General features: G+C 38.3%; 1 non-coding gene and 1 pseudogene across 1 annotated transcript; one reads left to right on the forward strand and one right to left on the reverse strand.

Moving 5' to 3' along the window:
• Nucleotides 1-15,731, reverse strand: part of LOC138242482 (zinc finger protein 271-like) — a 372,248-nt pseudogene that overhangs the window by 265,353 nt on the left and 91,164 nt on the right.
• trnal-uaa (transfer RNA leucine (anticodon UAA)) lies at nt 3,892-3,974 on the forward strand. The gene has a single exon. It is a non-coding gene; the product is annotated as a tRNA-Leu (tRNA).

A 15,731-nucleotide genomic window follows, 5' to 3' on the forward strand; every position in this document is an offset into this window, starting at 1 on the left:
AACCTCGACTTCTTTGGCACCTCTGGATATACTTCTTCTGTAGAGCAGGCTTTCACACCTTAGCTTATAGCACCCTTCAAGTCATTTTATTTTTATAGAAAGACACATTCCTGTTTTAAAAATGCTTTATGAGGCGTGTTTGATTAAACGGACAGTTTTCTAATTGTAGAATGCAGATCTGTGCAGCAATTGTACTGGATTTGACTGGGATTCTGAAAAACTTCTTGCAAAGGTATTTAGACTTTCATGAACCTATAATAAAAAACAGACCTGAAACTCCCTAGCTTCCAATCTCTGATGTTACTGTCCTGAAACTCGGACGTGATGTTCTGCAGACATGCAGTGTCCCTTTACTCTCGTTGTTTTCAAAACGACCTCCGTTGTTGGGCGCAGTTGAAGTGGAACTGGCCTGACTGCACAGGAAAGTACGGAATGATAAAATGTTTCTACAGCTCAAAATGTCCCTTAATGGGACTAGAATGAAATTCTAATATATGTATATCATTATAAGTCAATTAGACATCTCTGATTATACAGTATGTCCATTATACATAAATGGTTGGAGTTCTATTATACGGATACATTTAGAGGACTATTATACCTATATAGTTAAAGGTATAAAAGGTTTGATGTATAATAGACCTTTGATGTATAAAAGGTCTATTATACATCAAAGATAGGTCTTATAGGTGTAGAAACGAGTAAATCAAGCCAATGATTTGGTTTAGAAATTTATTCTGAAAATATACAATTATTCACACCTGAAAAATATGTAGTTCAAATTATGCATTTTATACAATATTGTAATAAACATGATAATGTTTATTACAATATTGTTTATTACAATATATCATAAAAAACACAACTAGTAAACTTCAGCTACAAATTATAGTAACATGGGAATATATATATATAGTAATGACAAACACAAACTAATTACATTACACGCTAATATTTAACTCAAAACCACATTTCGATTCAAATATAAGTTTTAAAAATCACAACTTCTATATTTCCATGAAAATATTTTTAATGTAGCACAAACACTACTTTCTAATAAAGACAGAATTAAACTGTTCTGTGTCTCATGGTGATCCTCCTCTCGATACTAATGAAATGTTTAATATGATCCCTCGAGAAAAAAAGGTGTCAATATCTGCCTGAAACGATTGATGCCCCATCAAACATTTTGTAATATCCCCGGAAGTTCATACTGTAGAAACCTGATTTGTTTTTAACCTTCTCGCAGCTACAGGCGAGACTGAAGCTGGGGATATAAAGGCACGCGCTGGTACACCTTCTCTAACTTTCACAATCTCGATAAACATTTTTTTAAGACCTTTGAAAAAATAGATATAGATATAGATAAAACTAGATAAAAAACATGAGCTTTATCGGTTTTTACGTTAATCGATTTTGAATCAAATTTGATCTTTTTACATTGCATTTTGCGTTGAAATGTAGCATGCATACCTAATCCACCAACAGACAGAGCAATATTTTACGTTGCCTTCCAGAGCTTCCAGCCTGTGATGGATTTGTATGGGTGTCTGTATGATACCACTACAGCACTGTCGCAGGTGCAAAATCCACTTTCACATGACTTTTTCAGTGTCTTCTCTCTCAAATGGACCGAAGCACAGGAGCCAATATAAGAGAAAACGACAGGTGTTTAAACAGAGTATGTCCCAATGTCTGCGACAACACATTTTGATTTTGTATAAACGCAAATGGTTTATCATTTAAAAGCCAACATCATTCTTTTTATCCCTGACGCTAATACGCTACCACACATGCGAGCTGTTGTGTGAAAGAAAATTCACATGTGTGTAGGAAGGCAGAATAAAATCCAGAACTGTATTGTTGATATCGATAAACAGGGCTCATGTTCACAATAAAACGTTATTGTATAAAACGTTAAGATTCATAAATATATTTTTTTAATCATGCAAAGTGTCTGTTAAACCATTCATGAACGATTTTTAGACAAAAAAAACACACCATTATATGAGAAAATATATTTACTATATGTGCATTTAACTTACTTTTTAACAATTTTAGTTTCAAGGTCAATGAAAATTGTTTCCCTGCTTTTTTGTCATAAATACACAAGCTTGTTATGTCTTGTGTCAGAAATAAACTGCATGAAATTTGCTAAAGCAACAAAACGTAAGTGCGACAAAGAAGACAAACATTTGCGTTTATAGTGCAATGTTATCTCGAGCCTTTAAAATTACTTTAAATGCAATTTGTTTTTCTCTGTAGCTCTAAGGCTTTGTCATTTAGGTGTGCTGTTTTTTTTTACATGTTGTAAAAAAGTCGCTAAATCATACGAAACATAAAAACTCCAATTGTAAACAATTGACCATTCATATTCCTGAATTTTAAACCTATGGAGTATTTATACTTTGTCTTTGTACTGTATTTGTGCATATTACAGAGCTCCTTTTCAAAAGCTGTCAGTATAGATTAGTGCTTAGGTTTCCTGTTTTTTTACCCAGGTGGTCCAGATAAGATTCTTGGTATAGGAGCGCGTCTGTGTTGCCTTCTGGATTTCAAATGAGCAGCTCAGTGCAGAAAAGAACCCTGTAGATCAGCATGTACATTTGCATGGACAGTAGATTTTTCAGAAAGTGTAATTGGATTATACCACGTGCCCCTGACGATGTTGTTGATACGTCATATGTGCTCTTTTTTGTATTATATGTATTTTTGTTGTTCAAATAACAAATATTAAAAAAAACTTTCAGGATGCTTGCTGCTGTAAAAATAAAATGACATCAAGGGCGCTGTATGCAGAGGTCTGAAACCTGCTCCACAGAAGAATTTTATCCAGAGGTGTTAAAGAAAATTGATTTATTTTCCTGACTGCAATGTATGGTGAAGCATAAAATCTAGCTGCATAAATCTCTATTACGTGTCATTTATGAAGGCGTTTCAAATAGCAGCCAGTGAAGGATTAACGCTTTTGGAGCATGTATTATATTCTAAATACCCTTATTTAAATAAGCTTAAATTCGCATACTGTTATTTAGACATCGTAAACCAGTCTGACCTCATACAACATTCTGTGCCCGCTGAGTAGATCTTAAAGCAGCTGCAGCCAGAGTAGCAGTAATGGCAACACAGTGCTTGGAGTTCAGCTTTTCTTATTTGTTCTGCAGAACCACTGGTATCGGAATATACTGATCCGCATAAGAAGCGCTACCGGTTTCAGATAGTTTTTATTGAGCGCTGCTCTAAACTTTACATTTGCTCAGGCTTGTTTTCCCCATGAAGAAAGACATTTCCCTAATTACATTTAACTTTTTTTTCCCTTATCATCAAGTAGAAATAAATAAAACATATCATTCCATTTAAGAGCCACATGCAGGATGGCTGGTGGTCCAAGGCGTTGCGTTCAGGTTGTAGTTTCCCCTAGAGATGTTTGTTCAAATCCCACTTCTGACAAAGAAGTTAGAGTGGAAACGATAACATCCCTAAGTAGAAAACATCTCACATGTCATGTGTTTAATGTTGAGTGTCTTAGTCGTTGCCTCGGTGGTTGATGGCTCTTCTCTCTTGCAGGGTGATGGCAAACTTCTTGAGAGAGGGAGTCTCCTACGTAAGGCTGCTCTTCGTCAAGAGCGGAGACAACAGGAACAGACTTCAAACCGACATTAATTACTGATAGCAGGCGAAAATGTCTTTGGAAAAGAGGAAATGACTGCTGACCGTAAACAGAGCTCACGCTCAGCTCCGGGCAAGCACTTCTCGTTAGTATAGTGCTGAGTTCCCCTGCTTGTTGCGCTGGAAACCGGGGCACGTTTCTGTGACAGGGCGCCGGTTTAATTCTTTTTAATTGTGGAATCATATTTAAATGTTAAACAACTGAGCAGCAAATTGCTGTAGACCAGGATGGCTGAGTGGTTAAGGCGTTGGACTTAAGATCCAATGGACAAGTGTCCACGTCGGTTCAATCCCCACTCCTGGTAGTGTTGTAATACATTTTAAGTGACAGAACACTTTGATGATTTACACTCTATTTAAATGTGAATTTACTAAATTTCAGTTCAGTTCTCTTCACTCCCACTCCCTGGCATAACTGAACTCTCACTATCGCACACCTAAGGCTTTACATGCATTAGCTGTGATACAGCTCCCAATAAAGACGGAATCAAACAGTTTGTTCTGTTTCTCATGGTGATCCTCTTCTCGATCCAAATGAAATGTTTAATATGATGCCTCGAGAAAAAAAAGGAGTGAATTTCCGCCTGTAATGATTGATGCCCAATCAAACATTTTGTAACATCCCTGGAAGTTTATACAGTAGAATCCTAGTTTGTGGCTTAAATTCAAGGTAAACATGACTAAGGAAACGAGTTGGAAACTTGATGTCGAACTGGAATTTAATCACCCGGAATATTTCACTACATTGGGCAATATGTGCCAGAGGAGAGGAGCGCTTTAGATCCCTTCGATAGCTCAGTTGGTAGTGCTGTGGATTGTATTAAAAACAGTTAGGAATCCATAAGTTGCTGTTTTAACTCCAGCTCGAAAGAAGGTGCTTTTTGTGAACTTTAATCAAAGAGTTAAAATAGCGAATCTTTTTCACTCAGACGTTGATCAAAAGCTCAATAAACGATAAAGCAGAGGCTCTTGTTCCGAATTCAGCTAACATCTGATTGTCTTGTTTTGGCCAAGATCTGATCTTTGAATTAAGGGACTACTCTGTCTGATTTGTAATTCAAAAGTAGATACAAATGTCACTGTTTTCAAAGGATAGGTACTTAATTGGCTTTATGATTTGGTATTGATTTTGTATCGTTATATTATTAAGTTTGTGCTTTCTGTGTTTTTATCGTATTGTGAACTTATTTTTTAAACAAATGCTTACAAAGGCAAACACAGCACACATATGTTTATACCAGCGGTGAATTGTACATTTTTATTAAGTACAATCTACTGTATTTTTAGAAAAAATGGCGTACTGTGCACGATATGTTGCAGAAACACAACCTGATATTTTCATAATTATTATTTTAATCATTTGACAAGTATGAGGTCCCGGATCCAAATCTTCAGTTATGATTTTTTTAAAGTGATATCTTCTCTTCCTCTCGTGGAAATCACAAGATGTGAGCAAATGTTTTTTGTTCTTTTTTTTTCCCGTTGCGATCCAAAGAGCCTCAGACGCACAGTCTGACAGTAACCAAACCAGAATGGATTCTGCTGGGAGCCGGACTGAGCTCATTCTCACTCCCTGTGCTGAAAACAGAATTATCTCTTCCCCGAACATTGTCTACAGCTGCTAGATATTGTTCTGCGTCCTACTGCTCCAGCAATTCATTTGACCAAAGACAGATCACTTGTGCGCTTTTAACCTTCTTGTAGCTACAGGCTCTTTGATGGCTCATGCTGATCATCCTGTGGATCCAAAAGAAAGTTTTAAAGCTGATACATTTTCGATTGTAATTTGCATCTAGCTACAACGTCCCTGGAAAAGAGATTTTATTAGTTGCGTGCAATTGGTATCTTTTACTTTACGGATGGTAGTGGAAATAGTTTTAAAAATGTTTTCCAAAGAAGATTGTATTGCCAGGACCTGCCTTTAGCGCTCAGTAGCGATTACGCTGTTGATATAGATGGAGAAGAAATGTAAGATGAATTGATTATCTAAGCTAAAATAGCCCTAACACGCCTCCTGTAACAGTGTTTGTATTCATAGCAAGTAATATTCTTTTTCAAACACGACCGTTGCTTTTGCATTAAGTGTTATGTAACCATTAGCGGTTTCGGTAGCTTCTGAAGAGCGCACTTTTCCAAACTGAAGCCTATAAGAACATTATTCAAGATGCACCATGGCAAGGATTAAAATCAATTGAAAGTACTCCCAAATAAAAGATTTGACCGAAAAATTAAAAGAGTAGGCAAGTATTAAAACAACACCATAACTTCTTGACTTCCAAACTCTTTCCTGGTTCAGGCCATGTAAAATGACATGATCAGTGGAGTCATGCCGAGGTTGTGAGTTTAAGCCTCACCTGGAGCAGCCTGGTTTTCTGTCTTGACAGGTAAACAGTGTTTTCTGTTATTTGCTAAATGGAGAGAGGATTCTGTGTTAATTGTGCTCCTCGAGAAGTTCACGTGGCTGGTGGTAAATATCCTGTCCAGGAATATCGGGGCTGTAGGGGGTCAGATCTATAGATGTAGTAAACACATCAGTGGAGACGGTGTGTCTGCTCTCTGTGAGAGAGCCGGACGGAAAGAATAATCTGTGGTCTGGGAAGAAGAGACCCTCGTTGGAAGAGCGGCGCTCCTCACAGGAGAGAATGAAAAAAATCTTTTTCAGGGACGCTGATTGTTCTCTTTGGGGGAATTAAAAGCACTTGCGGCGAGTGATCTCGTGGCCCAACGGTAGCGCCTCTGATTCCTGATCAGAAGGTTGCGTGTTCAAATCACGTCGAGCTCAGCTGATGTGTTTGCAGGTGCTGCTGGTGCCGAACCCGGAAATTACACCACCCACTCGGGTTTTATCTGTCCACCACATAAGTAATCTGAACGAAATAACAGCGCAGTACAGAACACCCAGTCAGGAGCGTATGCAGCGAATCATCTTGAACACGACAAGAGAAAAGGCACACTGCACATCCCCGAAACATCACGTCCGACTTTAGAGACAGTAACATCAGAGAATGGAAGTTTCAGACTCCTTTCTGTTACAGGTTCAAGCAAACCTGAAAGTTAGGGAGTGTTTGGTCACTTTTGTATGAAAAAGTGTCTGAAGCCTGTAATTATAATTTGCCCTTTTTAATTGTGGTTGAAATCAACTCCCATGTACCAAGACCTTACAGTATATTCATGTTTACTTAAATGACTAACGCTATTGAACATTAGTTGGTGTTTTTTTTTGTAACGATTTGCTATTTCATGCAGGAAAGAAAGGAACCCAGACCCACCGTTTGCTTTCAGGTGCGGTTCATTTACATAACGGACATCTATTTCTGAGGAGCCTGATTTAAATCACACAACCCCGGTAGAAGTCGAATCGACAATCTAATAAACCGAAATCAGACGCGTTATCCATTAAACCACTAGCCCGTCACGTAAATGAATTGCACCATGGTGAGTTCAGCGCCGCTACTAGTAATACCCCACCCCCATCTTAAATTTCTAAGTGAGAAACGTGTTTTCTACATTTTTATCAGTTTTAAAAAATCATCACTTTTAAGCAGACAAAGCCTTTATTTGTCGCTCTGAATATCTAATTGATTTAGAATTCCAAGAAAAAAGCGTTTTGTTCTACAGCAGCGTGAAATATTCATGTCTTTCACTCTACTTCTCTCTTGTAGTAAAGCAGATCTTGCTAGGTGAGCATTTGCTCCGGTAAATTAGGTCACTTTTCATGTTAACTCACTTCTTCTAAACACAACATTTCCTGGTGCATGTTTTCTCCTGTCTTCTTGCACCGTTTATTGTTATAGACAACATGCTTCTGCATTAAGTTTAATGGAGGTGTTTATTTCGTTTTTGGCACAACTTGTTTTTCAAGAACTCCACACATTGCGAAAGCTAAAATGCTTATCTTTGTTATCAGTGCAAAAGAATTACTGCCAGCTGGCAAGAAAATGACAACGATTTTTTTTTTACTTTAGCCAAAAATCTGTGAATGTAGAAAAATACGACATGTGTCAGTTTCTATGGCACACTCAGTCAGGGTGTGCTTCAGTTAAACACAACGTTCGTACATCAAACGCACCCAGAGACACACTTCGAATTAATCCGATCTAAACATTACCTTCTCTAAATGTGATTGAGTTTCTTTGCACGTCCTTAGCCATCTTGATGTTTGCAGAGATTTTCAACTTTTGACACGAGTCAAACTACAAGTAAATAGTTGAGTACCTAAGTCAATATCACCGGGAATGTGAATATAAATGTAAACATCAATATTTCTGCTGTCTCCTGAGAAACACAAGTATAGAGTCAAAACACAATAAATAATGCTAAAAAACTATTCATTTAACACCCAGATGTGACAAAACACATTTCAGACTTACATCCCCTTTAAATATGTATTTCCTTAATATCAGTTCTCTTCCCTCCCCAGGACACCTGCAAATTCACTATCGCATATTAAAAGCTGTGTGTAAGTCTTACATGTGTTCTGTCACATCTGGGTGTTAAATTAATAGATGTGTTGTGTTATTTAATATGATTTGACTCCACGCTTGTGTTTCTCGGGAGACAGCTGAAATATTGGGGATTTGCGGCTACAGAAAATAATGTGAACTTTACAGTCAAAAGTAAGGTTACGTTAAAGAAACAAAAACTTATTGTCACCCTTTTCAACGTGATTTTTTAAGACATTTGTTCGGAATAGTATATCTTCTCCTGTCTGTGGCTGTTATCCTACAATAACGGTGGTGAAATAGCAGGAATGTGCGGAAAGAATCGGAGATAGAACAGAAGACTCATCTAGTCGATAGTGAGGTTGTGTAGGACCGCACACACTTCGATGTCAGTGTTGAGTAGTGTGTACAAACCTAAAGTCTTCTGATCCGTAATCAGACACGTTATCCATTGTGCCATTGGCGTTCGTATTGCATTCCTATACAGCACCACATTGAGTTCAGAGCCGCTACTATTCATGTGTTTTGTACGTGTGTCTAGTTACTACGTCTTTCATTATGTCTGGTTTAAAATAATGTATCTTTAAAACAGACAAAGGGTTTATGAGTCTCCCTGAAATTCACACACGAAGAATAAAAAATATCGCGTTTAAAAAGAATACAGAGATGCCGGCGATAGAAAACGGAGCGTCTTAAGTGCGCGCTGTCACTGAACTAAACTCCCGATCGGTAAGTTTGTCGGCAGCTTTTTAATTGTGTTAGGAAGAGCAAACAGTCCACAGTGTACATTTTTAAGGTCTAAGCAAAACAATCAGACGTGAGGATTATTCAGAACAGGAGCCTCTACTTCTTTGTATACTGAGCTTTCGGGTGAACGTCAAAGTGAAAGACAAATTCGCAATTTTCACTTTTTGATTAAGGAACAAGAAAACACCATCCTTCAAACTGGATTCAGACCAGGGACATAAGAAATACTCGCTGCTTTTTCTACAGTCTTAAGAGCTAGCAACTGAGCTATCGAGAGGTCGGAAAATAAACGTTTTGTCACACGCGTAGCCCAGTGTAGTGCAGTGTTCCTCTCTATTTAAATCCCAGTTCGACATCAAAATACTCACTCCCATAGTCTTGTTTAGTAGAAGAAATGGACCAGGCTTCTACTCTATAAACGTCCAGAGTTCTTATAAAACATTTGAAGGGATATCAGTGCAGGCGGAAATGGACTCTTTTTCTAATGGGATCAGGATCACATAAAACCTTTCGTTTGGATTGAGAAGAAGATCATGGTGACACTCAAAACATACTAACCTTTGCTTCTTTCGAGGACGAATGGATTATTGAGCTGCGAACATCGGTTCAAATCAAATCTCTCCAACTGCAGTTGCTTCTTTGAGAGTTTCTTCAAATCTTTCAACTGAACGGTAAAATCTTACGGATTTTGGTTTTCTTTTGATCGAAATTGTATTAAAATTCGAGCCTCTTTCACAGTTGTATAATACTTCCCCCTGCATCCTCAGATAAAAATTCTAAATACCAGAAAGTTACAATATATGGAATAGGATTTATTTTAAAATATTTTTTAAAATTTGCATTTATTTAGAGCTACATTTAGTGCAAGATAATATTGCTAATATTTCAATATATATATTGCAAGGTGATATGGCAGCAGCCGTATGGCAGAGACGTAAAACTGAGGTCCTGACTCTCTGTGGTCATTAAAAATCCCAGGGTGCTTCTCGAAAAGAGTAGGGGTGTAACCCCGGTGTCCTGGCCAAATTTCCAATTGGCCCTTACTAATCATGGCCTCCTAATAATCCCCCTCTATGAATTTGCTATATTACTCTGCTCTCCTCCCCACTGATCTCTGATGTGTGGTGAGCGTTCTGTTGACTATGGCTGCACATTGGTTGTGGTGGAGGGGAGCTTTGAGTGTCCAGAAAAAGCGCTATATAAGTGTAATTATAATATTGATGGGATATAAATGTACGATGAATTTATTAGCTAAAAGGTGTACGCAGGTGACTTTTGCATACTTTAATCAAAGACAATAAATAACTTTCACTCAGACATTGATCAGAAGCTCAATAAACGACGAAGCAGAGGCTCCTGTTCCGAATTCCCCTCACGTCTGATGGTCGTGTTCTGATCAAGATCAATCTAAAATTGGTACAAGGGATTTTAACAAATCTGGTCTTTAAGTTCAGGGACTGCTCTGTCTGCTTTGTAATAAAAGCAAAAACAGATACAAATGTCAAGTTTTTTGTAGATAAAGTGTTGTCTGTTTTCAAAAGTTAGGTACTTAATTGACTTTATGATTTGGTTTTGATTTTGAATCGTTATATTATTAAGTTCGTGCTTTCTCTGTTTTTATCGTATTGTGAACTTATTTTTTAAATAAATGCTTACAAAGGCAAACAGGGCACACAGTACAAGCTATTGTGCACTTTTGGGAGTATACCAGGTTCGATATAAAATGGAGAAAATACCCCAGACTGCCTGTAAAGTCCTCCTTGAGGTATGCTTTCAAAATAGCTGCACCAGGCACTTGGACACAGATAAACACAGGGATTTAAAATTCAGGAATATGAATGGTCAATTGCTTACAGTTGGGTTTTTTACGTTTCGTATTTAGCGATTTGTGTATAAATCTTTTAACAATTCATTAAAATGCTAACAATATGTAAAATAAAAACAACAGCACCGTTAAACGCCGGGGAGACGGGCAGTTTTTTTTTTACAATCAGATTCCAATCTCTAATGCTGTGTTTGAGAGCTGTGTGTGAGAGCTTACTGTACATAACTTTCCTTTTCTCACATTTTCTGACAACTATTCCAAAGGGGCACCTTGTCAAGATGTGAGTCGGTCTTGAATCAGAGCCGGGTGACACGGGCTTCTGTTCTGATATGGTTGTACGAGAAGCAGGAGGAATCACTTCACTCGCATGAAGCATGAGCTGAATCAGGATTGAGACATTTCGTGAGTTTGTGCATATGTCAACACCTGACCTACATCATAAAACTAAAACTAAATTAAAAACTAACATTAAGTTGTCAGAGACATTCATTTATATACAAACAAGAGACAGACAAAGTAATAATTCTACATTAATTTGTCCTACACTGATCAGACTATTTGAAATGGTCTGATTTAGCCTGTGCAGTTTGTACTAATTAGAACAACGCCAGTACTGAACCCTAATCACCGAACTGACTACTTAGCACAAGTTCAGCTGCTCGCCAACTTTGTTACGCACAGTTTTGCATTGCTATTGAGCTCAGAGCAGGAGCTGACCTTCAGACAGTACCGTGTTAAGTAGTCTGCAGCTTCGTGCAAAACAATTCGACAGTTCATTTCAATTTACCCAACGTGTTTTCTATAGCTTTCAGCTGCAGTTAATTTACATAAAGAAAATCTACTACTGAGGACCCTGATTGGTTTAAAAGCAACATGAGCCAGACAGGAGTCAAACCTACAATCTTCTGATTCAAAGGCAGATGCATTATACATTACACCACTGGCCCTAATCTTATGGTGCTCAACAGCACCATAGTGACCTCAGTGCCACTACTAGTAATACATCGCCCCCGTCCAAACTTTCTAAGTAAAAAAAAAACTTTTTCTATACTTGTCTGTTTAAAAATATTATATCTTTAAAAAAGACAAAGGGTTTGTGTGTCGCACTAAAGTTTCGATTCATTTCGAATGCAAAGAAAAAACATTTTCTTCCAAGAAATCATAAATTTGTCTCATCCTCCATACTATAATCCTCTCTTGTAGTAGTAAAGCATTTTGAGCTAAACCGAACAATATATTAAAGGAACAAGTAATAGGTTTATTCCATGCTGAAAAGAGAAGAGAGAAAACACAACGTTTCAGCTATGAAAACTTCTTCAGGTTTGTTTTCTCTCTTCTCTTTTCAGCATGGAATAAACCTACAATATTACTTGTTTCTTTGCAGATATGCATGCTGAAGTAGCTACCCACCTGAATATATTAAACGTTTCATCTATACAATTAACATAATGTTCTCCTGAATAACCACTCGAAAGAAGCCGCAGCTCAGGTGTTAGAGAGATTTGAAATCAGATCGATGGATTTAGAGTCCAGACTGCGAACCGACAGCTGACACAGGTCTTTTACAGAACTGTTTTGATTTTTTCTACTTTGTCCCCGTGACGTCATTGTCCTGCTCACAGCCGAGCCCGACACACGGTACCATCTGGTTTCTGATGCTGGGCGCTCACCCTGCGGTCCATGTGGGTCCTAATGCCCCAGTATAATGACGGGGACACTAAACTGTAAACAGGTGCCGTCCGTCGGCTGAGAAGTAAAACTGAGGTCCTGACTCTCTCTGGCCTTTAAAAATCCCAGGTCGTCTCTTGAAAGAGTAGGGGTGTAACCCGGCATCCTGGCCCAATTTTCCATTGGCCCTTACCAGTCATGGCCTCCTAATAATCCCCATCTATGAACTGGCTTCATTACTCTGCTCTCCTCCCCACCGATTGTTGATGTGTGGTGAGCATTTTGGCACAGTATGGCTGCCGTTGCATCGTCCAGGTGGGGCTGCACATTGGTGGCGGTAGTGGGATTCCCCATTACCTATAAAGCGCTTTGAGTGGAGTGTCCAGAAAAGCGCTGTTTAAGTGTAAGCAATAATAATAATTAATATTATGTAAATTGCAACAAAAATATAATATTTGATTCAAAATCGATTAATGTAAAAACTGATAAAGCTAATGCTTTTTTCAGGGCTATATCTACTTTTTTTTAAAAAGAGAAGTCTGTCGCGATTGTGAAATTTGGAGAAGATGCACCAGCGGGTGCCTTCACATCTCCAGCTTCAATCTCGCCTGTAGCTGCGAGAAGGTTAAAAGCACACAAGTGATCTGTAGACGATGTTCGGGGAAGAGATAATTCTGTTTTCAGCACAGGGAGTGAGAATGAGCTCAGTCCGGCTCCCAGCAGAATCCATTCTGGTTTGGTTACTGTTAGACTGTGCGTCTGAGGCTCTTTCGATCGCAACGTGAAAAAAAACAATTGCTCACATCGAGAGGAAGGGAAGATTTCATGTTTAAAAAATCAGAACCGAAGATTTGGATCCAGGGCCTCATACTTATCAAATTATTAAAATAAAAGTTATTAAAATATCAGATTGTGTTTCTGCAACATTTCGTGCACAGTATGCCATTTTTATCTAAAAATAAAACAACAGTCACAACGAGGCCTTTACACGCAGTCTGGGGTATTTTCCCCTTTTATATTTTTGCCACTTTATATCAAACCTGTTATACTCCCAGAAGTGCACAGTAGATTGTATTTAATAAAAATGTACAATTCACCGCTGGTATAAACAGATGTGTGCCGTGTCTGCCTTTGTAAGCATTTGTTTAAAAAATAAGTCCACAATACGATAAAAACACAGAAAGCACAAAGTTAATAATACAACGATACAAAATCAATACCAAATCATAAAGCCAATTAAGTAGCTATCCTTTGAAAACAGAGAACACCTTTATATCTACAAAAAACTTGACATTTGCATTACAAAATGTATTTTTGAATTACAAAGCAGACAGAGTAGTCCCTTAATTCATAGATCAGATCTTGGCCAAAACAAGACAATCAGACGGGAGCTGAATTCGGAACAGGAGCCTCTGCTTTGTCGTTTATTGAGCTTTTGATCAACGACTGAATTAAACAGATTCACTATTTTAACTATTTGATTAAAATACACAAAAGGCACCTTCCTTCAAGCTAGAGTTGAACCAACAACCTAAGGATTCCCAAGTGTTTCCACTAGAGTTCCCCACTCTACTAACTGAGCTATCGAAGGGATACTAGAAGTTGCTCTCTGGCACATACTGCCCAATGTAGAGAAATGTTCCGGCTGAGTAAAATCCCAGATCAACATTGTTTCCAACTCGTTTCCTTAGTCTTTTTTACCTTGAATTTAAGCCACAAACCAGGATTCTACTGTATAAACTTCCAGGGATATTAAAACATGTTTGATGGGGCATCAATCATTCCAGGCGGAAATTGACTCCTTTTTTTTTCTTAGGGGAAATGAGGAACAAAACTAAATGTCATTCTGTGTTTCTTAGAAGCATTATCACAGCTAATGCATGTAATGCCTTTAGTATGTGAAGGTGAGAGTTCAGTTATGCCAGGGAGTAAAGAGAACTGAAATTTAGAAAATTCATATTTAAATAGATTGCAAATCTTCAAAGTGTTCTGTCACTGCAAAATTATTACAGGGGTCTACCAGCTGCGATACGTGCTTGTTTTGGGACTATTTCCAATAAGTATCGCATTCGCAGTAATTGTGTGTCCTTACTGGTATCTTTTAAACTGTGAGGGAAATTCGGTTATATAGTCATAATCCGATTTTAACGTGTCCTGCATTTTAATTTACTGAACAGATAAATTGAAACGTTCTGATTCAGAGCCCCTGCAGTTCGTGCTAATTAGAACCACAACAATGCTCCCGTGTCCTGAGCACACGTTCAGCTGAGCTCTGACTTTGTTCAGCACGACTTCTTGTTGCAGTTTAGCTCAGAGCTAGAGATGATCTCCATATTCTACCGCACTAAGTAGTTCGAAAGTTAGTACACAGTACACACTTTTAAGTGGAGTCAGGTTGTTAAAAAATTAAACCAGCGCCCTGTCACAGAAAAGTATCCCGGTCTCCCGCGCAACAAGCGTAGGTACTCAGTACTGTACTGACGAGGAGCGCTTATTCGCAGCTGAGCGTGAGCTCTGTTTACTGTCACCAGACATTTCCTCATTTCCAATGACGTTTTCGCCTGCTCTCAGACGGTCATAAACGCTCATGAAGTAATTCATGTCAGTTTGAAGTTTGAAGTCTGTTTCTGTTGTCTCGGCTCTTGACGAAGAAAAGCCGTACCTGGGAGACTCCCTATCTGAAGAAGTTTGCCGTCACCCTGCAAGGGAGAAGAGCCATCGATCACTGAGACAATTAACATTAAACAGGTGAAATGTGAGATGTTGTGATGTTTTTCCCCACTTAAGGCTTCTATCGTTTCTACTCTAACGAGAAAAGCTTTTCATCAGAAGTGGGATTTGAACATACGTCTCTAGGAGAAACTGCTACGAAACTGAACGCAACGCCTTAGACATCGAGCCTTCCTGCCTGTGGTTATTGTATTGAATTATATGTTTTATTTATTTGATAAGAAAAAAGTGAAATCAAGTAATGAGGGAAACGTATTTTTTTCATGGAGGAAACTAGTACGAGCAAATGTAAAGTTTAGAGCAGCGCTCAATAAAAACGATCAGAAACCGAAAGCGCTTCTTTTGCGGATCAGTATATTCCGATACCGGTGGTTCTGCAGAAGAAATAAGCCGAACTCCAAACACTGTTGCCATTACGGCTACTCTGGCTGCAGCTGCTTTAAGATCTACTCAGCGGGCACAGGTTGTAGGAGGTCAGACTGGTTGGCGCTGTCTAAATAGTGTGCGAATTTAAACTGATTTAAATAAGACTATTTACAATGTAATACATGCTCCAGAAGCGTTAATACTGCACTGGCTGCTATTTGAAACGCCTTCATAAATGATGCGTAATAGAGATTGATGCAGTTGGCTTTTATGCTTCACAATAC

Source organism: Lepisosteus oculatus, chromosome 14 (genome assembly GCF_040954835.1).
Source record: "Lepisosteus oculatus isolate fLepOcu1 chromosome 14, fLepOcu1.hap2, whole genome shotgun sequence".
NCBI lineage: Eukaryota > Metazoa > Chordata > Actinopteri > Semionotiformes > Lepisosteidae > Lepisosteus > Lepisosteus oculatus.